Below are 27,751 nucleotides of genomic sequence, written 5' to 3'. Positions count from 1 at the left end.
CTGCAGGGGCTTAGAAAAACTGTTAGCCTCAAATAGTGAGATGGTGTCACGTGTGGAAGCATGGTGTCAGCCCACAGGAGGGAGGGAGGCTTTGTCCCTGTGACTTACTGTTGCCCAGGAGCTCCCCGGCCATGCCTCTGTAAGGCATTGCTCAACTGGAGCATTTTCTTCTGGGCACTCCCAAGATGAAGTGAGAAGTTGGGTGTGAGCTGCTTCATATAACTGGGGACATCCCTGGTTCAACAATTAATGCTCCCTGTCCTCAGGCTGATGGGAGGTACACGAGAGGCTGGTTTTGATTGTGGTTCAGAGTGATTGCAGAGGTTGTCCTCTGGTGTGTCGCTGTTCAAAGATCACTTATAACTGAAACCACATGGAAATGAGTCCCCACAGAGCTCGGCTCTGGTTTTCCTCTCTGATGTTGGTACACCGGATGGTCCCCATCCACTTCAACAAGTGCCTGGACCTCATAAAGTGAAGTCAGTTTGAAATAGAAAGTTAAAGTGGGTCTGCCTGGTTTCTGTGCCCAAGCTGATCCTGCCTGGCTTTTGTCACTTCTGCTGGTGGCCATCTCTAATGTGGCTCTGGGAGGTGTTTTAGCTTTGTGGGCCCTCACTGTTTATGACGAGCTGAGGTTCCACAAAGGGTGGGTGAGGTAGGGAGGCAATGATGCTGTTGCTGCCCAGGCCCATCTTGGCATGTCTGAACACATCCATGCTCTTGAGTTTGTGAGTGCTCACAGGGAAAGGGGACAAAGCTTCTGATACATGACTGAAAGCCTGTCCATTTGTCGTTTCCTTCTCTAACAGCACACAGATGGTCTTCCCTGAATTTCAGGTTTCCTGACAGTGGGAATTTTGAAAGGCAAAGATGTTTCTTGAGGCAGTTTAGAGAGGGCAAGAAATTACAGAAGGCCTTGAAATATTATCTAGGGCAGCTAAGAAACTGCTATTATTCTTTTCTTCCCCTTCCTTAACAAGAACTTTTCAAGCAGGGAGAGAAGCAATAAACTCTCAGCTCTGCAGGTTCTTGGTATAGAGCTTAGATAGAAAAGTAGTGAAAGACACAAAATTTGCACATAGCTTTTACAGATGTAAATGGTTGTGGTTCTAGTGGAGTCACTGAGGAAATGCTGAGGTATAGCAGATCCATATTTAGACTTTTATAGATACAAGTAGGCTTATATATATAAAAAATTTTAAAACTGTAGTTCAGTCAGCATCTCTATGGAAACGCAAATCATCTTAAACCACAAACAGCACAAGCCTGTTAGTCTCATTTGCATTACAAAGCTGGAGGGACAATTTAATTTAGCTCATGTTGGGGGTTTCATGTATGCCTATATATATTTATATATACATGTTGGTGTGTGTGCACGTGGCATTTGCAAATACACAGACAGAAATACTTCATAAGTATCTCTATAAAAAATAATTTCAATTCTTCCGCAGAACAGACTATCATCTGCTTGATGATAAATCGCTCCAGAAACTTTCTTTCTCTTCCAACCTGCTAAATAGCTGTTTTCTTACCTATTTCACTTTTGAGCTTAAAAATCTTCTGTGACATGCTGGTGGCAGGCTTTGCCATTAAAGCAGTGTTGTCCAGCCTTGCCACATGCTCTTCTCTTCCTTTGCAGAATAACTCATTCATAAAATCAACTTTGGGAATTATTTTATTTAAAAGGAAAAAAAAAGGCTGTGTTAGAGCCAGATATCTGTTAGGAAGAATTGTCACTGTAATTTGACTTGGCTATCATGTAAATCTTAACATCTTTTCCAAAACACACACATGATTGTGCATTTGGTTATGTTTTGCCTTTTCAAGGTTGGTTTGAGACTTTTCAGCTAAGGAAACAGAAAGGGTAAGAAGCATTAATACAAATCACACAAAATGTAAGATGACCTTTTGGAATTTTTCTTCTTGCAAGGGAATGGTTTTAAAGTATCAAACAATTTCTAAATGTATTCAGAAAAGTGCATGCCTAATCTTGAACACAGTTTGTGTGCAAATTATTGAGGATGTTGCAGCCAATCCATTTTATTAAAAGGTAATGGTCCCTAATTCTGACATATACCATGATTCATCACTGTGAGTGGCAAAAATTTTTATTAAATTTTTTTCATGCTTTTAAAGGGTAAAAAAAAAAGGTTTATATTTGGCATTCTGGCTAGGAAGAGGTTCATGACACTGTGGCTCTCTGTTTTTTGCTGTGTACTAATCATCTTGAAGTCGCTGCTGATCCAAAATAAATCTGGATTGGTATGGGAACAGCAAATAATCTGTACTGGTTCTTAAAGCCTGCTGAAAACAATGAGTTTTACTCACACACAATTCCACACTGCATTCTGTCCTTGGGCCACTTATGGGGTGAGAGTCATGCATTAGTGTCTGTCTAGCATTAGTGCCCAAGTCCTAGTTAGGAAATGATCTGGTGGAGTGCATGTCCTCATTTAAACCTTCATGTGCTTCAACAGTCAAAAAATCTCAGGGTGATGGGGACTTCTGTAGGAGCAGCAGCAGAGTTCTCATTAGACCATTTGGCTACTCTCATGCTCTTGCTGTGCCTGCTCAGACCAAATCAAAATCTGAAGCCTCTCTCTTAACTTCTCTCCCAAAGGGCAGAGGGCACAAGGCCAAGGTGGCTCATTAGGTATGCTCATTTCTGGCACTAACATGTGCCAGAACTAACACTAACACTACTATGGAGTAGACATATGAAAAAACCAGTTTCTGATGTGGAGTATTCCCAGGATTCTGCCCTGTGGCCAAAGCAGGACTGGTAAACTCCCACCATTGACCAGCTCATCTATCACCAAATGTTTCTGTGCTGGACTGGTTAAGACACCAAAAACCCTTGTTGAGTTCTCATATCTCCAAATAGTTTTAGGTCCTTTCACTGTTTTTGGTCATGTTTGAACATCTTTGAGATACTATCGTATTTCCCAAGTAGATTTGTGGACCTTTTAGGGACCTCATATATCTCCTGGTGTATTTGAGGGGTGGCTCTGGGAGATCTGTTCTTCCTAGATCCCAGCTATTGTCCTAATTCTACGCATAGGCTTTGGAAAGCACATTCCTTCCTAAAGGGACCTTTCATATTTTCAACATCTAGACTAGGTACCACTGAAGCCATTTGAGACAGCTTTGCAGCTCTTGTCCAAAATAGTGGAAATCTTAATAAAATCATTGATCTCTTGAGAGCAATTTAACAATTTGGTGAGGACAGAAGTGTCTTGTAGCTCTGATTTAGTACAGCATCCAAAGCCATGTTTCTTTGCTGCAGATTTGATGGGAGGAGAAAGAGAGCAATATCCCTTTGGTAGCTGTGTCTGTTCTCCCAGACATGGCACAAGTGCCCAAGTTCCTTAACCTGGTCAGCCATGGGTTGCAGTACCCCCATTCACATCTGTAGAGGCATCAGTGGAGCATGGCCTCCTCTCTTCATTCAGCCCTTCAGTTTTGCACACCTCTCCAGATGAGCACTATGAAAAGTGGGGAGACAACTATAAACCAGGAGAATTTAATGAGGCAGCTCATGCTTGTGGCATGGTTTAGGTGGTGGTGGCTGTCCATGACTAGTGGACCTCAGCCACGGCATGGTTTCCGCGGAGGAAATCACTGCTGGAGGTGATTTCTTTGCTGCCTGCTGCACCCAGCCCTACATGGTCTCATGAGGCTTGTAGTGCCCAAAAGGGACTCACTGTTTTCTTGTTTTACACAGCTTTTGTCAGTTTTTCCACTGATATAATATCTCTGATGGAGACATTCGCTTGGAAGTTTCATCTTTACCTCAGAAACGTCTGCTCACCAGTGTCCTTCTCTACTACGACTGATGTACTTCTCTTGCAGTGGTTTAATAATTTTTACAGTCTGCCATCACTCTCATAAAGGAGATACTTCCAATGCTTGTGTTTGAACTGAGACTAATTCTCTTGCTGTTTGCTGTTAATTTAGCAACTAGAAATTTTTCCTTCTCTGCAGATGAATAAAAGCAGTCTGCCAGATTCCCTCCCGCTGTCACAGGGATATATGCCTTCCTAGTGTTGCTTTTGACTTATGGAGAAAGGCAGGCAGCTTGCTTTGCATTGCTTGCCTCCCCCAAAGTGTCTTCTCACCCAAAATTTTATGCTTTCACCCAAGTGTCTTCACAAAAGTCACGTATCAAAAATTTTCAATGGGTGGAATTTAGAGACAGTGTAAAATGATGATTGAAGTTGGTCTTCCGTCAGTGTGGGACACTGGCTTCCCATAGTTTTAATATGCTCAAATAAAGCAAACCAAAGTAAAATTTAAAAGGGTGATTTAAAATATTCTACTTTGGCATTTAATGAATTAAAAAAGACTGAAAGCCAATGTGAAATGAAATAGAACGTGAAATTCTGAAATTCAGAGTGGAATCTGTGAGTTCAGTGTGACATTTCAAAATTTCCAGACGAATATGCAGTTCCTTTCTACCCTGAGAATAGCAACAAATGTCAAAATGTTGACATTCTTCACAAAACAGTAATTCAGAGTTCTAACCAGCACTAGCTGTATATCAGCTGCTGACTCTGTCATTGCTTCTGGGTGGATTGAATTAAATACTGTTGCTTCTGTTAAAATGAGGAGGAGGGAAAAGAAGGCAGTTGTGTCTAACAATAAGATGAGAAGCTCAGGACTTGTGGTACTGTGGCATTGAAAATGATGTTTTCCTCTTCAAGCTATTATAAGTTTCTGCATGAAAATCGTTGTGGGTTTTTTCAGGTGAGTAGGTGCTGGCAAGAGATGCAAAGAGGTTTGCACAGTGGTGTCCTTATCCTGACTACAGGAATATGGCACAGTCTGGTTTTTACCCCAGATTTTTGAAAGAGCGCAATTCTTGGCTCAAAATGTGCTTAACATGTTCACTTGAGAACTTTACTCTTTGTTCTTTGTATTATATTTTTATTATTTAAGCACTCCATATACTAGGCAGGAACCAGCTGATGACAGCAATTAATCAGTTTTTTCTCTTAGGTATCATTTCTTTGAATTGTTTTCCTGAAATAGTGAAACAAAGAGTTGCCAAACAATTACCTTGAAGTTTAAGATAACAGGGAGCCTGCAGTTATGGGAGTAACTCAGGTCAGCATATACTGAAAAACCAACTTAAATTTACAGCTTCAGGATGCAGCTTTTGCAGCTTTAGCCTTTAGTCAGCCACAATGGGTTAGAAATATAAGAGGAATGATTGAGAAAGAGGCTTTTGGCATAATACCTGGATGTTCTTTCTTGCTCCTTCTTAAAATAAGCTGAGGACAATGCCTCCACACATGATAAGGCATGGGGCAACCTTGAAGTTAATCAAGGGCTCTGCTTCTGTGCTGGTTAACCCTTGATAACCAAGTGTCTACCTTGAGAGATCCTGCCAGACCATGTTACAGGCTAACATAAGAATTTTGGGTCTGAGTCATGAGATGCAGTGAGTGTATACTTGCACAGCATCAGACAGGGAGGCTGGCTGGTTTCCAGGCAGTGGGGCTTGCCTGAGCTCAGGTCTCTAAGGGGCAGCCTGGTCTATAGCATGATGTGACAAGGATGGTTGGCCTTGCTACTGGCTTACAGCTTTCAGTACAGAAAGCAGCACCCATAAAAGTGAGTGCCACTTAATTTGCAGGCAGACTCTGGCTATTGTGTGTGATGGTGCTGCTGATTAGTGGGGGAGCTGGTTCCTTCCATTTAAATATACACTCAAGTCAAACCACATTGTAATTCTTTCAAAGCCAAAGCACCAGAGCGTGTGAGGAAGCTGTTCTTCTGTCAGATAACCTCTGTCATTGTCAAGTTTATTGCAATGAAGCCAGAACTTGAATGGGTAGAGAAACTTGTCCAAGGTTAGGCACCAGTTGATTAGGAGAGCTGGGCAGAACAAGGAGACATGAAACATCCTGGTGTCATTTGGTGGCTCTTCTCTTTGAGGTGAGAAGGTCTCTGGCTTCTCTGTTGATGTGAAACTTTGGGCTTATGACCCGATGGTAATGCCAATGTTAAGAGAAGTCACTATGCTCACAACACAATGACAGCATAGATGATGTTTTGAGTGATGTCCTGCTTTGGCCATGTCATTTGGAGTGGATCTTTCTGTATTTGGGTTGTTTTCCCACTGACCTCTGTGAACCATATTTGACGTCTTAATCCAGTTTATAATAAGGCACACATACAGATAAAATAGTAATGGTTTGTTACTGAAGCACCACTTTGTGTAGGGGGCTGTTCACAGTTTAAAAGATGAATAATTTTTCCCTGAATAGGGATGGTTGTGCATAGATAGGCTCTTAAGTCTAGTACTTCAATGAGCAGGCAAGTTAGAAAACTATCATGGTGCACAGTGAGCAGTGCCAGCCATGAAGATCCCACCAAAAATAGATATTCAGTTGTAAAGATTACAAAGTAGTCTATAACGTCTGTTGATATTTGTTTCACCCAAGAATAATGGTATGAAGCAGTTGCTAATATATGGTTACATTTACTGATCATAAATGTTTTGGTGTTAAACTAACATAATGGCCTTCCTGTTAAGATTTACCTCTGAATAACTATAAAGAAGCATGATAACATAGTAAATTTAATAGCAGCCTTTGGGGGAAAAAAAGTTTAAAAAAAAAAAAGAAGAGGTTTCCTATCACAGGCTGAAAGAACTCCTGCAAGGCAAACAGAATCTGCAATTACTCTGACAGTTTTGTTCTTAAATGAAAGTAATAGTGAATTATAAAGCTGTAAAATTGTTTTCACAACAATATTTTGTTTTTATAACTTACACTATTTCATTTAGTAGCTGCCTGGCTCCACAGCAAGTTACATAACATGATATTATGAGTATGATGCCGCAACTTTTTGTCTAGGGAATTAATTTAAGGGCTCTAAACTTTCCAGTCACATTTTCTTCTTTGTTCCAGACACAATGTATTCTCTCTGCTGGAAGAAATATCAGTTGAACTACATCTTACTTGTAGCAGAGTAATATTCATATGTCTCTTTATCCACACTAATAGGGCAGTGACTTAGTTTCACATGGCTCCTCAAAATAGTCCAGATTGAAATGGGCCATCTAAAGTCAGCTACACAAAACAAATTAGAAGAGTAGAGCTGCTGTGTGTTAGCTGATCAATGTAGCATTACCAAGGATTTTCCACAGTGTGGTTTAGCACAGACAGATGAATTATTCTTACTGTCAGTATCACTTGGCCTCCCAGTTAAATATTTTTCTAAACAAACAAACAAAATTTCCTCAAATGAGTTGGCTGCAACTTAACCTGACTTATTAGGATTAGTTTAGTCATCAATAAAATGGAACCACACCTGAGCTATAATATACAGCAGATTAGCTATCATAATTTTCATCCTATTATTGCCTAATTAGACTCTGCTAACACCTGAAGAATCTTTTTTTCAGGGTTTTTCTCCAGGTTTGTAAGAACTGGTTGTTCATTAAATGAATCACCTTCTTTTTTCTTGTTGCTGCGATAGAGTTTAAAGCAAAAACTCATGCTATTTCCATGGAGAAAATTGACCTAAGTGCACAGGGAAGCTGCTGCTGTATATATGTAAATTCCTTCTAGGCTGTCACCTAGGTGGACACCTTCTAAGGTGGATTCCTTCTAGGCTGTCACCAGGAAGCCTGGAGGTTTTTATTTTGCAGTCCAACTCAGCCAACAGAAGAAATCTCTGTGAGGAAGTGTCCTGCAACATTTGTATTCTTGTAAACCTCTGTTTTGTGTGTATCTCAGAGACTCAAAGATTCAGGTGACAATTTTGTTTTCCTGATCTGATGATCAGCATCAGAAAGGTGCCCTTCATCTCCTTCTCCAGCTTGTGTTAGAAGGCTGCTTTTCTGTTCCTTGCTGCATCAAAATCCTTTCCCCTTCCTATTACGCAATACTTACTTATAACCTCTCTTTCCACAGGCTGCATCCCAAAAACATGCTTTAGAAACACATCAATTCTTGCACGACCTCATTTGAATACTTCATTTAAAACTCTCTCCTGAACCCATTTTCTCAGCTGCATTTCCCATCATCGAGATTTTTCACAACTTTTATGTGTTTCTACATCACTTTCCCTCAGGGTTCTTGTCCTCCAAGGCTTAGGCTTAAAATTAGGCCTTTTGCTGCTGTAGAATTTCCAGATCACTGAGCAAGTGGTGGATGAGTCCCTCTAGTAGATTTTTCAGTACCGAGAAGTAATGAAGTTATACTGCAGGCAAACATGGCCTGTAGGTACCAGAGGGTGTTGGGAGTGTATGTGCTTGTGTTTGTTTCATCATGATGTTGCTCACCAATAAATATGTCAAAATATAGTTTTCAAATCTGAATTCGGCTTCCCACTCACCTTTCTGTACCATTTCACCATCAGGTCACCTTCTACTGAATAAATACAGAACAGCAATTAAAACCATATGTTTAATTAAAAGAAATTCAGCATAAATTTAAACAGAATGAAGATAAGAAAGGTAGAGGGATAAAGACAACTGGAAGCTCAGTTCTGTGTGACCTGCTTTTGAATAAACAACATTATATTCCACAGTCAATTATCCAAAAAGTACAATGTGTTCTATTGCCAAAAAAAGGTTGTCAGATAGAAGTGGTTAGTCTAAAGGACACATGCACTGGAGTGAACATTAGTCTATTGTACTCGGTATAATATTATACAAACAGAGCTGGCTTGTTACTGGCTTTTTCTCTTTTTTTTTTTTTTTTTTTTTTTTTAATTTTTGACCACAGATGTGATTATGCAGCTTTTTAATATTACTTCATGAACATCTAATTGCAGGCTTCAGCAAGAGGTGCAGACCTTGCTAGGGAAATCAAATAAGGTATGCTCTGTGCAGCCCAATAATAAGGCTTCCAATACAAAAGTGGAAAAACAAGTCATTAGTTACAACCATCGAACGGAGGTCTAATGGGAGCCACAGGATAAACATTCCATTTTATTATGTCTTCGTTATATGTTTTGCAAGAATCTGTGGTTATAAATTAAAATTGCTTTTTGCAGCAGCAGCTGTAAAAAAGTTCAAAATCTGTGAATGTACCTATTATTTTTATTTATATCACAGCAGGCTGCTAGCAAAATTAACTTTTTTCCCCCTCCTATTTGTTAGTTAAAATATGGGAAAAGCATACAAATGCATATCTGCAAGCAGCACTCAAAAATGCCCCCTGGCCTTTTTTTTTAACTCAAGATGGCATCAATTTAAAGTGGGAGACAAAAGAGGGGAGGAAACCCAAACATCTCAGATAAAATTAACTTCTTCACCATTACACAAGTTGGTAGGGTCTGGTGTTTGTTTAGAAATTTAAATTAATGCTAGTGAAAGCATCCAGATTGTACTTTGACAGATGAGACAGGGATTTGCTTGAGACTATGTCGCTGACAAAGCAGAAGAATTTCCAGGGCTTTTCTCCAATTGAACTGGCAATCGTGGAGACCCTGATTACCAGCAAAAAGAGCAGTATTAGAGCAGGATTTTCCAATGCTGTCTTCTGCCTTCTGAGCTGCTGTGCGAGGGAATGTGTTCAACCTCTGACTGCCCCAGACTCTCTCTTCTAGCAAAACAATTAATTTTTTTGTTTCTTAATACAGCATTTGGAAGTCACTGCCCCAAGGTAACAACCAGAGCAAGAGATCTGTGGAATGGATATTTATGGTGGTTGTAAACATCTGTTTCTCCTTTTAGAAACGATAAAAGACATGAAGTCGTAAACCTTCATCACCCTCATCAACCCTTCTGCTTCCATTTAGGATTTAATTATTAACTGAGCATAGGGAGCTTCTCCTCTTGAGGAGAGAGGCTGTACTGGACAGGAGATCTGTGGCTTTCGGTGTGCAAATCCCAAGCATCAGCAAATTACTTCTGAGCTGTACTTCCCCTGATCTAGGAAAGTCTTTTTACAGAAGCTTAAATTTGTTTTGTGGAGCCTGCATGTCCAAGGGGAAAAAAATAATTGTATGCAAATGAAAAAAAGGCAAAAAATCCATTGTCACAGAGACTTTTTTACTGTTTTGCATTAGCATTTCTGTGGGCCATTGAGAAAACAAGTCAAGGTGGTCTCGCTTGGGCTGGGAATTTCTGCTGTAGGCAGAGTTGAGGTTCACAGTTATCTTTCTCTGAAGACTGATCAGGAAGAGCCTCCAGAAAGGGACCACAGCACTTCTCTAGGATGGATCAGATTAAAAAATGATACATGTTACTAAATCTCCGTGGTGCTACTCTTGCTGCTCCCTGGTCATCACCATTGTAATTCTGGTACTTGTTCTAAATACTAGATAGTGCAAAGAATTCAATACCATGGAACCTAATTGTTTTTCTATCATTGGAAAATTAAAAAAAAAAAAAAAACCAAAACCCCTGTGTTTAGTGATGAGGAACCTGTTTTAAAGTAAAACCCTGGATTTTTCAACACAAGATGAGTTCCTGCAAGCTTTGCCTCCCACTGTGCTGCCAGTTGCTGAGAAATTATTTTATTTCCCAATTTAGATGTTGGACAGTGACTCAGTATGCCATGGAAATACTATCATTCTAGCAATTTTCTCATGTGGTAGCTCAGCTTAATGTCGGAGAAATGGGTAGTTATGAGTCCAGACACTATAACGTTGGACTTGGGTTCTAAAAATAAATGTTTGGTTAACTTTTAGTTGTCAACAATTTTCTACTGCCACACATGTTAGAAAATGGAATAAATGGCCTCATGCAATTCCAGGCACACTCTGTGGTCAACAGAAGTATCTGCAGAAGATTAAATATCACAGTAATACAGATAAATGCGGTGGCCACTCTCGCCATATGGCATGTGCACCCTGATGTTTAGAGCCTTGAGATCAGAAGAGTTAACTGTTCAGTAAGAAGAACAGGTGAGCAATTGTGCATCCAGATAGACCTTACTAGCATGCCTGATTTCTCAAATGTCTCCTTTCTGGCTTTAAACTTGGTGATTTAACCTTTTTCATTCTTAGTTTCCTCTCTAAAGCAGGTATAATGTTTACCTCCTGTATCACAGTGGGGGTTTCAAGACTTGATTGTCTGCAAATTAGTTTTAAAGTCTATAAATGCAAAGTAGTGTTCCTATTTTCTCTGTGAAAGGCAATGAAAATCATGTGCAGAGCCTCTCACAGCAGGCACAGTGGTTATTTGAAATGAAGGATATTTCTATACCTTTGTGTGTAAATGAAAGAAAGATCTCTCTTAAATCTGTGGCTATTAAAAACAGTTAACTTTTAGCATTTATTTAGTGTTTTATATTGTCAGAGCTCTCTTATGAATCTCAACTAAATTCTTCAAAAAGCCTCTGAAAAGCTTATGGCAATATTCTGCTGTTATGGTCATTTCCCAAGACTCACAGAGGGAGAAAGCAGCCCTATGGCTTCTCCTCCCTCAGTGACAGGCAGAAGGCAAGGACCTGTTCCAAGCAGATAAAAAAGGTTCCCTCAGAGGTGGAGAATGAGCTATTTAATCAAGTCATACAGTTTTATGAATAAGTCAACATTCAGAGAATGAGGTATATACATTCCTTGAGGAGCAGTGCAGAGCTGTGACCTTGTCTGGATCTAAGGGCTTTGGTGGGATTTAGGATGACTGTGGCCCACCCTCCCACGTGCTGAGTGTGTGCTTAGAGCAGAAATATGCAGCGCCTCACTGTGGCTTAAGTCCCTGTTTTATTTTGTTGCCAAGCATGAGGAAAGACCAGTGAGATCAGGCATGACTACTGACATCCTCAGCTTTCCTGTTACTGAAGCATCTGGGGAACCAGATGCAAAGAATGTGGGAAATGAGGAAGGGGATATATGTTGTTGCCCAGTGTTCAGGGTTGTTCAACCAGTTTCCTTTGGTCTTCAGTCTGAGATGGTTCATCAGACATTTGGTGGCCATGTTATGCTCCATTTGGTTTTAGAAGGCTTTAAAACAAAGTAATTTATGGGAAGAGCTGTGTTGCAGCTGGAGTCAGGCTATCTCTGTACAGTAATTCCAGCTGTTGCTGGAATGAGATGAGAAACCAGGAATGGAAGCAAGCAGACATCCAAAAAAGCCACAGCAGATACAGCACCTCATATATGAAGCACAAACACGGAATTTGTATAGAATAATATTTTAGCAGTGAGTGTGATCTATCCTATGAAGGCTCTTGAGTTGTAATGTACAGGTTTTAATTTTGCTGTGTGTATATTGGACCAGAGTGATGTCACTATAGCAGTATTGACTTTGGAGCAACTCTGTTGATTTAGTAACAGCTGGGAGTATAGATCAGAGGCTAACATAGTATTGTCATCTGAGGTTCTCAAGCAAAAGCTAGGAGACCAAGAAAATCATAGAGTAGCCTTTTCTGTTCTCATATTTCCTGCCTCCCTAAAACAATTACACATTGAACCTGTTCCTGGTACAACAGTGACTTTATGGTTAGCTTTAGGGGAATCAAGACCTTATCCCTGCTGGTTACCAGCCATACCATTTTTCAATACTTTCTTTTGTGAGACATTGTTTCTAAGCAAACAGAGATTTTACTTCACATGTAGGAAGATATCCCTGTGTGAGTTCTTGTAAAGAAGAAAGAAGAGGAATGCTTTAACAGAACAGCTCAAGTAAATGACACCCTGCAGTAGAAACTCATCCATTTCTGGGGAGGTTTGCTGTAGCATTCAGAGTGAGCTGTGAGTGATTGAGGCTGTTTCTGAACAGACACCACCAGCGATGTGAACCTGATCAGAAAGGACTGTTGGCAGTATAGATAGAGAGCAAAGGTAGGTATCAGGAGGGGTTGGTTGTGAACATGCATCCTCACAGATACGAAGCAGAAATAATGTTGAAAACTTGGGTCCTTTTTACAGATATACATTTCTTCCTAGGCTTTCTTTCCAAGCTCCCTACTCCTGGTTTTTCCCAGAAGGATTTCTCTGAATCTCACATCCTGTTTTTCTTGGACAGAGTTTTTTTTTCCTGCTTCTCTTACACTCTGCACAAGAGGCAGCTGTTCACTCCTCCTCAGTGATGAATATATACAAGGGTCAGTGTACAGGGTCCAGAGCATTGTGATGACAGTGAGCAAGGCAGCTACACTGAGCTTTTGCTGATGAGAGTTTATTACTCATGGTTTCATATAAGCTTATATCTGCATTGGCTGTTCTGCAGATGCCTTTCTTCCCCAACACTGATTTTTCACTTGAATTGCAGGAGACTGCAATTCCTCAGACAAGGTGTGTGTCTTTCCTCAGACCTGTGTGATTGCCACTGGGTAGATCGAGACTGGCAGAAGCTCAAGAGATTTGAGTGCTGGGAGAGCCATGAGGACTCAAATTGTGGGACTGTGGGAATGAATACAAAAATCTACCTGACAAAAAGAAGCAACTTGGCAATTGCTGACATGTGTTTAGTTGGAGGCTTGTTGTGGGATATTAACACTGAGATGCATGCACATATGTATAGACAAATATCAGCTGGGTAATAACACTTCTAGGGTTCTACCCATGTCCTCAGCGTTGGCTCATCACCCATGATTTCTGCTCTTTTGTACCTCCTATTCATGAAGTTTAAAGTACTTACACTGAGGACTGACTCCTAGGCCTTCAGCTGAATATGTGCAATGAGTTGTTTTTAATCAAAACATTATATTTGAGTGGCCTAATGTCAGCCTGTAGCACAAGGAATTCACCACCTTGGTTTGACAGCTTGGACCCTGTATTACATTCCTTTTACCTGGGAGTTACTGTGGATGAGCTGTTTTACACTGGTTTCCCCCATCAACCTACTTGTCCCAGGCATGAGCAATTCAGGTGGCTCATTCTCCTTTCATAGGAACTCTGGTGGGATCACTAAATCTTCCCCCTAGGGAAGAAGCCTGGACATTACTGTGTGCAAGCAGTGAAGGACCATAAGAATGCTTCTGAGCAGGCAGCACTCATCATGCAGATGCAAAACCCAAACTTGTTTGGGTTAAGTAACATGCCCAAGTCCAAAGAGAAAGTGGTGTTGAAGTGGGGGAAGTGAACCCAGAGGTTTTGACACACAGTGGTCTGTGCTTCCCCTGAAAAGGAGAAGTTGTAATGGCACCTGTAAGGTTTGCGGGGTTTTGTGTCAGGCCATCCAAACCGCCAAATCCAAATTTCAGTGAGTCTTTCGGTTTTCCTTTGTTCCTGCTTCACTGGGCTCTCAGAGAATCTCTGAGAGAAAAGACCATGTCTGTGTGTCCTCCTGGGAACTGCTGGGCACCACTGGTGAGCCTAGGAGCTGAAGTCCTGATGTCTTTCAAGTGATGCTTCAGAATGACATTGCCTCTCTGGCTGGGATGGCCAGGCACGGGGCAGTGAGCAGAGCAGACAGGGTGGGTTTGAGAGTGTGTGTTTGCTCAGCAGAGCGCAGCTGCCTTGTCTGCTTTTTTCAGAGCACAAGGGAAAGGGGACAGCCAGCGGTCACCAGCCACCTTTAGTAAAACATTATCTCAATTAATCCTTTGGTTGTGTTGTTTATTAAGGGACAGCACTGCCCACACAGCATGTAAATTTAATCCCCTACCATGTCTTAGTCAAAAGGCTAGGGCAGCCTGACAGTGCAGCAAGCCCAAAATTCCTCCTGTGGATGACGCTGAAAGAGCAAACCTCAAGAAAAGCTTTCAGTGTAGCTCAAGGCATAGCCAGTCCTGCTTGTTTGATCTCTCCCTGCTTTCCCTCCCTTGCCACCACAACACACATTAGCACTTGCTGACTCACAAATGTACACTCTACCCTCTCACTCTACATCTCTCTCTTGCATCGTCTAACAAACAAGGAGCTTGTACAACTGTCTGACTTCTGGTGAAAGCACTGAGCACCTTGCAGAGCTGACCTTCAGTGTTTTCCTTGTTGCAGCATGAGCAGGTTTTAACTTAAAAGTGACAGGTCGAGACCAGGGCCAGACTAACATTGTATTTGATGCTCTGTTGGTCCAGCAGTATTTGTCTTGGTTATACTGTTGTAGTAGTAGTGAATTACAGAAGTTCATTGCTATTTCTCCTCCTGTGTCTTCAGCATCCTGACCAGTAATACCAGTAGTCCTTCCTTATTTATTTCTTCCCCAAACCAAGAGACTGTTAGACATACCACCTTCTGCAATCTTGTGTTCTGGAAGGCCACTGCATATATCCATTACTCTCTTTATCTGGGCCATTTGCAGATCTACTGGTGCCTTGTATATAGATCAGCCTCTTGAGAGACCTCCTATTTTCCCCACTGCTGCATGAGCTGTTTTGTTCCCAGTCTTTGCTTTGGAAAGTTTTCTGTTGTCATTCAGTGTCTAGGGAGCTGCTGGCTTTCTTAAGCACTTTAGTTGGCTTGTGCTGGGACACTGGCACTAGTTCGGTTGAGACTGGTGATCTCTGTATATTTGACATATCGTTTGATCTTGTCACGCCGTGTGTTCTCTAATTACACTGTCCTGGATGAGTGCCAGTAGGAAGAGGACAAGACATACAGCACAATATGAGATGGCAGAGAGGTTTTACTGGTCTGTGAGGAAAGATTTTATCCTGCCCTTTTAGCAAATGTTTGATATTCACAGGAATGTCCAAAGTGCTCTCCTTGTTCTCAGGAGCTGGGGCCCAGCTCCAAACAGTTGCAAAGAGCCCTCTCAGCTTTGCACAAGGCTCTGTGATGTGAACACATGGCTGTTTTCACCCATGTCCTCCCTGCACAGGAGTGGTGTCCTTAGTGCCAAATCACCTTTGAGCCACAAAGCACTTATTAATCCCACCAAAAGTTCCATGACTGACTGAGACAAATTCACCTTTGAAAATTGAACCAATGCAGTGTGATGACTCAGAAACATCAAGGGATTTTGCTATTTGTTTGTTTTGAACCACAAGTGGTGCTGCCTGAGGTTTACCTAGGGTCAGGCTACAAACTATAGAGCCAAATTTTGACTGTGCTGATCTTTGAAGCTTAGCTCATTGTAGGAAAGCCAGTCTTTAACTGGGATACATAATCAGATTTGAATTTCACCTCAGAGCCAAGAACAGATCTCTAACTTCTACAGTTATGCATTTTCTGTAAAGTACGTATTTATAGTCAATGTGACACTACCACATGACTGGTAAACAAGCAAGTCCCAAAAGTAAACACTGTAAAATAGGAAACCTATGGACAGTATTTACATCATCAAAGTTTCCATAAATATCTTCAGCTATTATCATTTGTCTAATGTTGTCATCATCTTTTTTGTTTTTCTTAATTGACTTTGTACAGATTCCTTTTAATGTGAGCTACACACCATGTTTTGCTGATATTTTGTCAGGGAGAAATGTTCATCTGATTTAGAGGGAAATCCTGTTTAGTCATGAAGATAAAACAAAGATTTGTGTAGTAGGTGCAGATTATGTCTGTTTTCATCCTTTGTTTTAGTATGAATATAGAATTTGGGTGGGGAGAGCTGATGCTCGTTTCTAGTGCTAAACCAGTTGTTGATCCTCCTAAACTGAGTGAAAGGAGCAAAAACCCCGTGAAAAGTAAAGAAGAAGTTTTTGGGGCATGTGCCACTTCAGACTGGGGAACGTAACTTTTGCTTTCCGTATCTTCACATGTGATCTTGCCAAAATTTCTAGCATGCTCACAGTGCTCTGATTTCATTGCTGCTTTGCTTTTTTTGACTTGTGATCATCTCGGCTTCATTACTAACAACTAACCCCTTTCATCACTCTCTCTTTCTGTTTATTTAGAGATTGACCTTTTGAGTGTTTGTACTAACAGTTTCTCTTTGTGAATTGTTCAACCACTGAAAATAAGTTCCAAGAAAGGGAATGTTATTTTTCTCTTGCATAGTTGCAGCACTCAGAAGTTGTGCCTGCGCACCTGCTTTTCAAATGAAGCACACCCAGCTGCTCTTGCCAGTTTTGGGATGCCCAGAGCTTAGGAGACAGTGCCCTGTGGTGAAAATTAACAACTGTAATTTGGCCTAGAGGGTGGCATTAGGATATATTGGCACCAGTGATAACAAGGGGGTCAAACATTTTGTTTTGCATCCCCTTTGGAAAGTTTCCTCTCAGGGATGCACAGTTTCTCCAGAGCTGTACACACGAACAGCATTTTCTGCCATTTGCAGTGCTGGCTATGAGAAAGACTTTGCAGAACCTGCAGCATTTAGAAAAGCAAAAGAAATATTCTCTCTTTTTTTCCTTACAGCACCCGAGACACAAAAGGCAGAGAAATCTTGCATATGGAAGAGTCTGCACATCTTCAGTTTTTTGTAATCCTTGGCTATAAACAGAAGTGTACATTTGTTAACAGGACAGCAAGGTCTTGGTCTGGTAGTCATTGTAGAAGTTAATGTTTTGTCTTCTGAACCATTGATAAAATTTCCTGTATGAGGAAGAGGAGGCAGAAAATTTCAGCAGGAAAAAGCAGAAACTCAGATCAAAGTAGAGGAGCAAGCACGGAAAAAGCCCAGAAGCTCTGTTTGCTCCAGAGCAAAGCAAAGCTGAGGAATGGGAGACACAGAGAAAGCAGGACACTAAGGATTGATGTCTACCACAAACAAAAGCAGCTTTGGAATGGTTATTGCATAGGACAGCACTTAGGAACCCCAGTGCTCAGAATTAGGCTAGAGTGACTGTGAGGGCTTTTGACAGTGCTCTAGGATGCTTCTCCTCTGTTAAGTGTGAGAGAAACAAGAAACCACAGGGAAATAACTGCAAACCCCCTTGTCAAAAGCTTTGAAAAATCTTCCTGACTTTTACTTTTCCAAACTTGACACTGTTACTCCTAAATCTGTTACATTACAAAACAACACATGTGCAAGCTGCTGAGTTGCTGTTTAATGAAGCATAGTTTCCTATTGCCTGTGAGACAGTTTTTATACAGACATGAGGTTTGCACTTTGGTTTGGCTACTGGAGCTGAGCCCTGAGCTCGAAGGACTGCAGTGGTCTCAAGCAAGGGACAATCATTCTGTTATTTCTGCACCTCATTTAGCAACCCTGTTGAATTATCTGAGACTGACCAGATGAAAGCCAAGGTCAGATTCCACGTCTTCAGCCCCAAGAAGAGCTATGAGAAATTAATCTTCGTGGTATGTGGTATCACCATTCAGCTGCACTGTCACCTGCAGTGTTCTAACCACATGGTGCAGGAAACAGCCATACATTGAAAAGAGAAAATATTCTGCTCCCGTCACAGTCATTTCAGGCCCAAAGCTGGGTCTGGCCACGTCCTCTGGTGCATGAAAACTTTCACTGGCTGTGGGCTCTGGCATCTGCCTTGCACACAGGTTTCTCAACCTTCAACCTATTGGCTAAGAGCCACCTTTTGTTTAAATCTTATGGGACTGTGGCTGGCCAGGTTGGTCATGCTGAAGTATGTGAGTGGTGTGCCTTGCAGGCCCCTATGATCCATCTGTAAGAGAGATTAACCTCCTAGGTGTCCCTTGCCAAATCCCTGAGCTCTGACATGGCCAGGCAGTTCTTCAGCCAGTAACTCATGCTGGTGCTGGTACAAATTTCCCAGTATCCCTGGGTTAGCCTGTAAGGTTGTTGCCTTCCCCTTAATTCCTTTACTCTGAAACTGCCCAAATGTCATGGATTAAGCCAAAACCAGCAGACCAAAGCTTGCTGTCTTTGATCTTGATTACAGTAGGTTTCTCTTTGCTTGCTGCATTTATACTTTTCCTTCCTGATTATCTGGCTGTAGCTTGCACACCCAGGATCCATTATTTATTGGTTGCAGCTTCCTTTGCTTCTTTGCTGTGGTCCTCACCCTTCTCCTTTTTACTACCACCTCTGTTCGGATGTCTGGGTGGACTGGGACCAGTGATACCACTTGTCACCCTGGGTGTTCATCCTCAGCCTCACACATCCACCATCCTCTTTTGTCCTTGGTGCGGATCCACCACTCCCTGCCTGTCACTGCTGTCCTGCACTGACAGCCATACTCTGAGAGTTGGGTGCAAATCCAAGCAAATTAGGCAGAAACATTCAGACCAAATGGATTTCTTTGGGTTTCAGGTCATGTTATGAGGACCAAATGAAGCATTTGACACCCAACATGCCACTTGAGTGCTGGAAGCAAAATTTTAACAGTGTGGTCACCACCCTAACTCTGCTCCATCACAAGACAGCAACTCCATAATGCAGCATCCAAGCTGGGCAGCCTCTGCCCTGCCTGCTTTTTGGTGGTGTTAGAAAAAGGATGCCTTGGAAATGGTAGTTGTGGTAGACCAGTTCTGTGCGTCTCTGACCTTTGCTAGGGACAGGGCATGATTTCCTAATTCTTGTGTTCTGCAGCAATGGGAAATATTGGACAACTGGGGTAATGCTGACCTACAGTTTTGGGAACATGGACTGTATGGAAAGAGGCAGAGATGGGGAGTAGAAATTACCTGTTGAGAGAGGGATGTAACTAATAGGTCCCTGCAGTTGTCTTCCTTTTTTGGCTACACTTTCCCTCTTGATTTCTAGCATGGAGAGGAGCAGGGGATGCTAGAAGTCTTTCCTGCTGGCAGAGAGGAGCAGTTTGCATGTGTCTCTGCCAAAAATGTACATTCTTGAGGGAGCAGCCAGGTGCCTTGGTGTCACCCAAGATACCTCAGTTCATTGAATCTTAGAAATGTAAAATCTGGGAGGGATGAAGACTCTCCATGGACACTATCCCATTCACATCAGAAAAGCAGGATAGAGCATATCTCAGGGGTGACCTTCCAGACACTTCTCCTGGCAAATGGGCTCCTGACCTGAATTCCTGCTGGTGTGGTACTAAGAGGGTGCCCAGGTTTAGACAGTCCTGTCAAGGTGTTTCTTCCATGGCAAGTTTGATAGGAACAAATGTGGGCCTGGCCCACATTGAGGGCAGTCAGCTGCTCTCAGGAATGGATTTGGGAGGGTTTGAGAGCAGCCTTGTCTTCTCTGTTCCCCAAAACAAGGAAATCTTCCTTTTTATTGCCGAAGTGTAATTTTTTTTCCCCTTCAATATAAAATCAAGTCCTTAGGCCCAAGTGTTGCAAATATAAGTTAGCACCTGATCTTTCTCACTAGAAATAACTGTGCAATGAGAGTATGATACTGCAGCTGTAACACATTGCAATCCCTCTTCTTTTTCTTTCCTTTAAGGACAATTTTTTCTCTCTGACGCCGAGCATTACAAATACACATCTGTATTTGGCTGCTAAAGAAGCAGCCTGAGTTATGATTTTCCATAGTACAATGCATTTGACTTCTGTAGGGGCTGAGGGGATGCAACAGTTCAGAAAAGGTGACCTCTCATTTAGTGTTTACAGATGCATTTCAAAGCTTGACTTCAGGCACGTGAGTTTGAAAATGTTTGAACTAAAGTACTTTTCCCCTTTTGGTTTACTGCCAGCTCTTATCTGGTCATTACTGTAGCAGGTCACCACATTATCCCTTACTAGCAGCTATCAGTAAGTGTCAATTCCCAGCAAATGAATTCAGCAACTTGACAATATTTTTTTTATGATGTCTATTTAAAGATGACAAAAATCATAAATCTTGTAGGTTTGTCACTGAGAGTTTTTATTGAGTTTGTTGATGAAACAACTTCACAGCTCAGCTGAAGAGGAACTGCAGGGTATGAAGAAGCAAAAGACTTTTGATAGTGTGCAGTAGTCCAAGAAATTGAAGATAGAAACCAACTTGCTGGCATTCTATCCATATTCCTTCTTCCTGGTCAGAGCAGGAACTTCTCTTCACACCCCTGAGAGAGGCAGAGCATTTTCCAGTCCATCTGGAAAAGAGGCCAATCACTACGTGAAGCAGGGGCTGTTTTTAACCACGGGAGTCAGAGAAGGGGAATTAAGACCTGGAGGGCGGCAGTCAGGGTGAGCGTCACCTCCGTGAGTGCAGCAGTGTTTCCTTCTCTCCTTTGCATCCTGCAGTGGAAAGTTCCATTGCTATACTGTTGTTTTACAGCTGCAAATTTTATTTGCTGAGGAAAGTTTGAATCTCGTGGACATTTTGATAACAGCCCATAAACTCTCCTCCATAAATCTGTTTGGTGAATTCTCTGGTTACCATTTGAAGTCTCATCCTCTGTGCAGCCCAGTGGCTCTCATTGACACTTTATTTTGCAGTCAACAAACTGACTGGCAGAATTTATGGAGTAATTGCAGCATTATGCAACAAGTGGAAAGGTTTTCTTCTGTAGAAGGAAGATATAATTGTAACAACTAATATAACTGCTTTAGCAACCACCCTGACACCAGGTTGGTCCATAAAATTCTGAAATTGGATTGAAAATAGTATCTAAAAAGTGTGTCTCAGGAATAAACTTTTATTTAACAGAGGGGATAGATTTTAGCTGGTTTTAACTGTTGAAGTTATTTTAGGTGTCGTTCTGTATTCTTGAAAAGTAGAGATTTGCTCAGCCTCCAAGCTTCAGCAGGCTGATGTTACTTTAAACTGTGGCATAGTGCTTCTGCAGTTGTAGGTTTATCAAAGTTAATGCATTAAATGTAGTATTAATGTCTTCTGTTATAACAATGGTTGTCTGGTGTATCTTCCACTGTTCATTCAGTGGAACAGTCAGTCTTGCATTACCCATCAAAAAATCCCCATTCTGCAGAGATGAAAACAGACTGTGAGGTAAATCCAAACTAGGTTGTGCTTGTCTCTGAAGAGAAATTACATTTTTAGAACCTGGCCTTGGCTAAACTCCCACTGACTTTGACTGAGCCAAAATTTAGCCTGTGATATAGTAAGCACCATTCTTTTTCCCTAAAGTGAAATTGAGTTGCATCAGAGGTCCTTTAAGTGTCCTTGTATGATTCAGTCTCCCTGCAAATGATACTTGACCAGCATTCCCATAAAACATGTATGCACTTAGTCAAAAAACCAGCAGCACTGACTTGTCTGTGTCCAGAGTGCACAGCTTTCCTTTCCTCTTTGCCACGTTGTCTCAGAGGATCCCAGCTCCAGTGCCTGAATGCTCTCATCCTCTGAGATGAGTTTGGAAATGCAGCCCCAAGGTGAAATGTCCTGCACTGGTATTAAGCCCAAAGACAAGTGACTCCATCTTGTTCACAACTGTTGTTGTGGCACTTGCAACTTGCTTCATGAAGTTGCCCAGATTCATGACCTATATGCTTTACAGGTAGGTGTGTGTTTTTATACTATATTTGTGTATATTGTATATAATATACATATATTTACTATATACATGGGATTATATTTTTGAAAAATCTTGGTCTTGTCTCCCACTAAGTCTTTTCTCTAGAGTATCCAAAGCAGTTCATGGAGAGGATATGTTAAAAAAGTTTCAGTCTGAAGAAGTGGAATTGGGATGTTGCAAGCTTGCCCAAGGGAAAGAAGTAATGTAAGTTTAGTGCAAAGCATTTCACAACGTTGACCTCTGGTACATCAGGCCTAAAGCCTTTACTACATTTGCACATGATTTTGGTATTGCCAATTCCTCAGTTGGATTATCTTAAACTACTGAGCAAAACTACAAAGCCTTTTCTTTGTCATTGCTAAAGGGTCTCAGGGAACTAATTGCCACAGCAGAGAGTCCTGAACTGTGACCCTGGGCCTGAGAGCTGCAGTGGATTACTGTCCTGTGTGTGGCACAGCACACAGCAACACAGTGGAGACAAAGCAGAAGAATTTCCAGGGCTCTGATGTCTTGTGCTGGTTATCAGGCATGCTAACAACATGTTCAGCCGATTTCTCTCTACTCATGCATATTTTAAAATGCCATTTTAATAACTGAAGGCTTAATGATAAACTTCTAAACTTCTAATGTTGTTTACACAACAAACAAAACAGACCTATTTTGACAAGTCCTGAATCTTTGTCAGGTGCTATTACCTTGTTTTATTACAGCGCTGGACTTTCAGAAATTGCAGTAAATAAATTAATGAAATTAAAGCCCTGTGGTGAACTTCAGCCAGGGCAGGGATCCACTGGAGGCTGTCAGCCTGCTGAAGAACACCACTTCATCCTCTCTGATGAATCACCACGTTGTGTGCAGCATTAATAAACAAGTGCCAGAGAGAAAAAAAAAAAGGTGTTATCTAGATGTAATGAACTCCTGAACTGACTGGAGAAGGTGACATGCTGACAAGAAGTCATCCACTATGAAGCAAGACAGACCCCCTCACCTCTGGAGCCCAGTGATAAGTATCACAAAGCCACTGTTATCTGAACAATTATCTGTGGAGCCAGCCCTGCATGGTTGCCCCATTAACATTTCATGTGCAAGGAGATGAAGCTGTGAATGCTTAAAAGTCTCCCAGTGGCTGAACTGCAAAGCTTTTATATTTTCTTTATCTGAAGATTTAGCACACAGGCGTGTGTGTGCACATAATCTTCAGCCTGGAGATTTCAAGCTGTTAGGTAAATGAAATGTTTCAATGACAACTTTTTTGGGTTTTGTCACTAGATACTGTTAGCCTTTAGTAAATTAGGAATAAATACTTGCAAAGAGAGTTTCATTTTTCTTGAGCACTATTTTCTGGTGGCAGCTGGACAGATAATGCAGCCACAAAGTGAAACTTCTTTATAAAGAAGTGCAAGTACAAGCTCTTCTGAGGCTTGCAGGCAAACCCCTGCAGCTTCATAGCAGTAGTCAGCAATATTTCAAACAGTGAGAAGATAATGGTCACTTTGAAATGTAAGAAATGGATTTGGATGGTGAATTTCAAAACCAAGTGCTGATCCAACAATTGTGACCACATCTGATTGCAGCAGTCATGCTGAAGGGGGGCCTGAGTCATAGTCACACTTGAAGCCTTTGTGCATCACTCTGGTTGTAAAAAATGGGTTTGAAGTGGGGGTTAACTGATCTGCACCTGCCTAATGCAGGAACTGTTAAAAAAGGTGTAGGGAAAATGTGAACCAGGCATCTTGTGGACAGGAGAATGATTTTTTTGGTTTATGGGCACTTATAGAACTTTCCTCTCTTGCAAGAAGGTGAATGTGGTTGTCTCCACTATTATTCTGCCCACCTTGAAAAGAGTGGGCTGCTCAGATTGTCTGAGGTAGTTTTTTAAAAGGTTGTTTGGTAGTTTTTTAAAAGCCCAGTTCCTTTGAGATGTCCGGCAGTGAGATGTGTCAGTGTCTTCAGCAAATGTTGGGTTAGGTTTTTGAATGTGATTTAAGGTACTATGAGCTGCTAATTTACTTATTTTTCTAGTCTGTCCTGCCCTCTTGTTGACACAGATGTTCTGCTTAAACCTGGAGCAGGGGAAAGTGTATCTGCCCAATATGTGTGTAGGTGAGAGATTTGCAAAAAAAAGTAGTGCAGGCTGCAAAATGGAGAGAAGTCTGAAAAGTCAGATTGTGTCTCTGGTCTTTCTCATGCATTCTGACAGCATGAACAAGTCTCTAAAAGCATATCTTTTCTAAAATGCCCCATTTCCATTTCTCCCTCTGTAAAGCTGCTGTTTCTGTCCAGCCAGCATGAGTTGAGCTGTGGAGTTCATCTGCTTTGTGAATTAATTACAAGGATGAAATCTGCTAAAGGAAAAGAGATGAGAGAAAGCAGTCACAGGAGCCCTGTGGCTCACATGTCACCGCTGCTGCCACGGCTCTTTCAGCATTGGACAGAGCTCTGCGGGGCTGCCACAGCACAGCAAACGCCCCAGCTGTGCTCCCAGCAGCACGGCTTCCAGAGGGGCTTCCAGAGGGGCTTCCAGGGCTGTGCAGCCTCAGGCCATCCCAGCAGGGCTTCCAAGGCTGTGCAGCCTCGGGCCATCCTTCCTGAACTCCAAAGAGTTTGCCACAGTTCCTAGCAGCATCAGCAGAATGCCATAAAAAGCTCAGTACCTTCTTTGGGCAAAAGATTTAATGGAATTTGGTTTTGGCTGGTTGGGTTTTGTGTGTGCTTCTTTGATGTTATTTCAGATAACCTAGTGGAAACTTAAAGATTCACTTATAAACCAGTATAAAAATAATACTGCCCATCTGTTTAACTAGTCTTGGTCTGTCTTGTAACAGTTCATTGACCATCTGTTACTGTGGCGTAGAGATAGACATTGTGAATCCACTTGACTGTGTGGATTTCAGACTTCAGTTTATTTTTGGTTGCTGGTACATATGGACCCTGTTCTGTTACTCTTGATGTGTTTGTTCACAAGGACTTCTTAGCACTAATTTCCCTGGGAGGGGTGTTTCAGAATGAGGGAAGAAAGGGAAGAAAAGCAAATAATTTTCTACTTCGCTAATCATAAATAATTTTTCTAATTTGGATCCCATCTCACTGTCTTTTCCCCGGCAAGCTGTGTGGATGGATGAAGCAGCCAGGGGAGAGTGGCAATCCAGATGTGAGCTATCTGATTAATGAAGTCACTGTCAGGCATGCATAGTATAATTCAGACAAAATGAATCATTTCAGAGTTCTCTTATCAGTGTTTCTGCTGTCTCTCCTCTTTCACATGGTGTTAAAGGCTGGGCAGGGTGTCTGGGCCCTGCCACAGTGCTCCTTAGTCTCCACATCCAGCAGGTGTCTGATAAATTAGAATAGTACTTAGTTGGCTGTATGCATTTGCAGGGCCTGCTTGTGGGACATGCTCTTGGTTTTAGCAGTGATGCTCTCGGTTTTATTAGTGGTGCTTTTTGTAGCCCAGGTTATAGTCTATGCACCAGGCAAGCATCAGGAGGAAGTGTTTCCTTTCCGGGGCAGCCAATGTTATGAAAAAGAGCTGATGTTAGGCTGGGCTTGTTCATGCTTGCAGATCACCATTTGTTGCCTTGTCTGTGGTGTGTGGCTGTTTTATTGACCCTTACTGAGTTCAGTCTTGGTGAAAAGCCCTGGAAGAAGATTTTTCCTAAGATCATAATGCTGTTCCCTGTGGACAGTTTCCTGGCAGAGGGTTCATGGTTCAGCAGAGCTAGAAGGGGTGCTGGCTTTTCTTACTACTTCTTTTTTACAATAGAGTGAAAATTCATGTCTGTAGTACTCCTGCCTCTGGGTGACATGAGGTGGAAGTGAAACTTCCTCAGCCTAACCAGGTATGAGCCAGGCAGCTGCTAGGCAATTAAGCAAAATGTTGACACAGTCTCCATTCCTTTGACGGAAGAGTTTTAGAATGGCTGTGCAGGTGACGCAGGAACATTCCAGGAGTTGGTCTGTACTTGTTCCTATTGCTCATGAAATCCTTTGTTCTTTCTTTCTGAGTTAGCCTATTTAGACAAGCAGCAGCAGCATTCATTCAGGCATCACCTAGCACTCCAAAAGAATCAAGTTCAGCTCTCGATCAGCTATAAGCCATCACAACTCCTCTTGTCAGGAAATCCTTCTAGCACACACAAATGCTGTGGGGAAAAATACAGCCATGATAAAGGAGGCACAACATGAACACGGAGACGGAGCAGTGTCCCAGCAAACTGCAGTTTCCAGACTGGGGGAAGCATTTCAAAATCCTACCAAGACCCACAGTATCACTGTGCAAAAAAGTAAGTTCCTATGCAGTGAGGAGAAGCAACCAAATCCCCTCTCACTGGGAATCAACAGCACTTCTCTGTGTGTAACTATAGCAGAACATGTAGGCAAAACAGGATTATGGTTCTGCATTAGTTATCAGCTAATTAGCCCCTTGTTTTTAGACAAGGCCTACTTTATAAAAATCAGGTGAAAGGATTTCTTGCATCTATTACTTTACCAAAGCTTTGTTAACACCTCAACACCTTTAATCTCTCACCATTCTTATTTGTATTTAGTAATCTATCTGAATTAGAAGTAGTGTGACCCATTCTCTGCTGAGGCCAGACTGCCAGTTTATAGAAATTACTGAAACGAGGCGCCAAAGTAATGTAAGGACAAATGTCTCCCTGTACAGATTGGCATGAACACTGGAGGCAGCATTTGAGCGTAATATTGACTAATTATTTAACCATGAGTGGCAGCTTTGAACATTGTGTTCTTTTTGCTTCGCTTCCCACATTTACTGTGAATCCTAATTACGAAGAGAACAAGTATTCCTTCTCAGGTCGCTGGAAACACAGCAGCCAGCTCTGGGAGAGTGCATGGGATGCAAAGTGGAGGCAACGTGAACTGTTCATCAGCTAGTTCTCGTGCTAGAGCTAGTACTATGTGCTAGCACTAGTACTCACTGAGCAGATAGAGCAGGTGTTGGCAGGGATCTGGTCTGAAAATTCAAAAGCTGCTGATAAGAGAAAAAATAGATCGTGTACTAAAATGCATAATTGGAAATGAGCCGTTTAGATTATTAGCAGCATGATTTTTTTTTCCCACTTCCATTTCAGAAGGCTTGGCTTTTTAATGATTCTTTCTGTGATGTTAACAAGAAGTGTCCCCATTTGGATGGTTTTCAGTAGAGGTCATGTGTATCAAGAGATCTGACCCCTAAAAGAGGAATGTAAGCTTCTGGCATTAACTTTGTGCAAAATATCTCTGCCACAGATGGAAACTTATCTATATTTAAAGGAATATGCATGTACAGCAAACAGCTGGATTTCCTGATTGAAAAGAGACAACTGACAGTTTCTTGAGAAGGCAGATGGTTATCTTATTCTTTCCCTTGCTACTGTCTTTTGGTCTCCTAACCCATGATGTGAAAAATAAGACTTCAGCTCTCAACTGAGGCAATAAACATGGCAGTAAGGTGGTAATTAATGTTTAGTGCTGCACTGAAATTACCCTGAGCAATTAGACAAATACCTGATAAGAAAATTGATCCTATTTATTCTGAAGCCCTTAGAGAAATGGACTGTCTCTTCATGTGTGTTTGTGTACAGTCAGATCAGACTCACGACATGTGAGTCTGTCAGGGACAGACTCCACTCTCAGTGGAGATTGTCCCCCATAGGCCCCCTGGA

At 41.7% G+C, this 27,751-nt stretch overlaps 1 protein-coding gene across 13 annotated transcripts in view; it reads left to right on the top strand.

Annotated features, from left to right (window-relative positions):
* Positions 1–27,751, top strand: part of LPP (LIM domain containing preferred translocation partner in lipoma) — a 332,729-nt gene that overhangs the window by 203,619 nt on the left and 101,359 nt on the right. The window lies entirely within an intron of this gene.

This window comes from Taeniopygia guttata, chromosome 9 (genome assembly GCF_048771995.1).
Source record: "Taeniopygia guttata chromosome 9, bTaeGut7.mat, whole genome shotgun sequence".
Lineage (NCBI taxonomy): Eukaryota > Metazoa > Chordata > Aves > Passeriformes > Estrildidae > Taeniopygia > Taeniopygia guttata.
The sequence above is the reverse complement of the archived record's forward strand: the minus strand, read 5'-3'. Positions and strand labels throughout refer to the sequence as shown.